Genomic DNA, 3,052 nt, shown 5'->3' with positions numbered 1-3,052 from the left:
TCTAAATGAAAAGTTCTCCCAAGAAACTAAGATATGAAAGAGAAGTCAGAATGAAATACTAGAAATGCAGAATTCAATAGATCAAATTAAAAAATGCAGTGGAAAGACTTAACAGCAGAATAGGTGAGACAGAAGAAAAGTTATCATAACTAAAAGACAAATTTCTGGAAATATTACAGTCAGAACAAAAGAAGAAGAAGAAGAAGAAATTAGAAAGCTAAAAAAAAAAAATGATTGGAGATCTACAAGATACTATCAAATAACCCAACATACATATCCTTGGAGTTCTGGAAGGTGTGGAAAGAGAGAAGGAATTAGAAGTCCTTTTTAATGAAATAATAACAGAAAACTTCTCCAATCTGGAGAAAGAAAGAGATACCCAAGTACAGGAAATACACAGAACTCTGAATAGAAATGACCAGAAAAGATCTTCACCATGACATCTTGTGGTAAAACTCTCCACAATAAAACATAAAGAAAAGATATTAAAATGTGCTTGATAGAAATGCCAAATCACATTCAGAGGAAACCCAATTAGACACACTGCAGACTTCTCATCAGAAATCCTACAGGCAAGGAGAGACTGGCGAGATATATTCCAAATCCTAAGAGGAAAAAACTGTCAACCCAGAATACTGTACTCTGTAAAGCTCTCATTTATGAATGAAGGAGAAATAAAGGTCTTCCACAACAGACAGAAATCGAAAGAATTTGTAACTACTCACCCACCCTACAAAAGATGCTCAATACATACAGAAATACAGAAACAGGAACACAGAAAATGACCCAGTAAAAGTACAATGGAAATCCAAAGTACAAAATTATGGTAATTTATGGAAACATAGCAGGGCAAAATTGGTACTTAACAATAGTAACCCTGAATGTAAATGGTTTCAACTCCCCAGTTAAAAGACAAAGACTGGCTGAATGGATTAAAAAAGAAATCTATTTTCTGCCAACAAGAAACACATATAACCAGCAAAGATGCATGCAGACTGAAAGAGAAAGGATGGAAAAAGATAATCCATGCTAACAGACACCAAAAATGAGCTGGTGTAGCCATCCTAACATCAGACAAAATAAACCTTGACACAAAAACTACTAAAAGAAACAAGTAAAGACACTATATAATGATCAAAGGATCAATTCAACAGGAAGATGTAACTAATATGAATGTATATGCACCTAATTACAGGGCACCAGGCTATATAAAAGAAATTTTAATGGATTTAAAGGGAGATATAGACTCAAATACAATAGTAGTGGGGGACTTCAATAACCCACTATCAGCAATAGACAGAACAACCAGACAGATATTCAAAAGGAAACACAGAGTTAATCGACACTATAGACCAAATAGACCTAGCAGATATCTACAGAGCCTTACATCCTACAGCCACAGAATATGCATTTTTCTTACCACTGCATGGAACTTTCTCTAGGATTGACCACATGCTGGGCATAAAGCAAATTAAAAAAAAATCAAAATCACACCATGCATCTTCCCAGACCACAATGTAATGAAGTTGGAAATTAGCAACTCAGGAATCTCTAGAACATACACAAACACATAGAGACTGAACAACATGCTCCTGAATGAGCAGTGTGTCATAGAAGAAATCAAAAGAGAAATCAAAAACTTTCTGGGAACAAATTAAGACGACAGCACAACATATCAAAACTTACGGGATACAGCAAAAGCAGTGTTAAGGGGAAAGTTTATACCAATTGGCGCCTTCATAAGAAATCAGAAAGGCACCAAATAAATGAGCTATCAATACATCTCAAGGATCTAGAAAAACAACAGAAAACCAAACCCAAAACTAATAGGAGAAAAGAAATAATTAAAATTAGAGAAGAAATCAACAATATTGAATTAAAAAAATAAAAAAGATCAGCAAAATGAAGAGCTGTTTTCTGAAAAATAAAAAAAATTGACTCACCATTGGCCCAACTAGCTGAAAAAAGAAAAAAGAAGATACAAATCAATAAAATTAGAGATGAAAAATTAAATGTAACAACAGACACCACGGAAATAAAAAGAATCATCAGAAATTTACTACAAAGAGCTGTATGCCAACAAACTGGGAAACCTAGAAGAAATGGTTAGATTCCTGGACACACACAACATACCTAAATTGAGGCATGAAGACATACAAAACCTAAACAGACCCATTACCAAGACAAAAATTGAATCAGTAATAAAGACCCTCCCAACAAAGAAAAGCCCAGGATGGGATAAGTTCACCTCTGGATTCTACCAGACATTTAAAAAAAGAACTAACTCCAATTCTTCTCAAGTTATTCATAACAATGGAAGGGGAATGGATCCTCCCAAATTGTTTCTATGAAGCCATCACCACCTTAACTTCTAAACCCAGAAAAAATGTAACAGGGAAAGAGAATTATAGACCAATTTTCCTGATGAACATACAGGCTGAGAAAGAACTCCTAAGATCAATCCCATTCACTATAGCTACAAAAAAAAAAATCAAATACCATGGAGTAAATTTAACCAAGTATGTCAAAGATCTCTCTGATGAGAATTGCAAAACATTAAAGAAAGAAATGGGAAAAGATACAAAAAAGGAAAAATCTCTCATGTTCATGGATTGGAAGAATCAATATCATCAAAATGTCCATTCTCCCAAAAGCAATTTACAAATTCAATATGATATCAATCAAAGTACTAATGATATTCTTCTCAGATCTAGAAAAAATGATGCTGAAATTCATATGGAGGCACAGGAGATCTTGAATAGCTAAAGCAATCTTATACAACAAAAACAAAGCCAAAGGCATCTCAATACCGGTTTTCATGATACATTACAAGGCAGTAATAATCAAAACAGCCTGGTACTGGTACAGAAACAGATGGATAAACCTATGGAACAGAATAGAAATGCCAGAATTCAACCCAAGCATCTACAACCAACTTATAGTTGACCTAGGAGCTAAAACCAATCCCTGGAGCAAGGGCAGTTTCTTCAACAAGCAGCGCTGAGAAAACTGGATTTCTATATGCAGAAGTATGAAGCAGGACTCCTACCTT

This window comes from Lepus europaeus, chromosome 4 (assembly GCF_033115175.1).
Source record: "Lepus europaeus isolate LE1 chromosome 4, mLepTim1.pri, whole genome shotgun sequence".
Classification (NCBI taxonomy): Eukaryota; Metazoa; Chordata; class Mammalia; order Lagomorpha; family Leporidae; genus Lepus; species Lepus europaeus.
Note: the sequence above shows the minus strand (reverse complement) of the source record.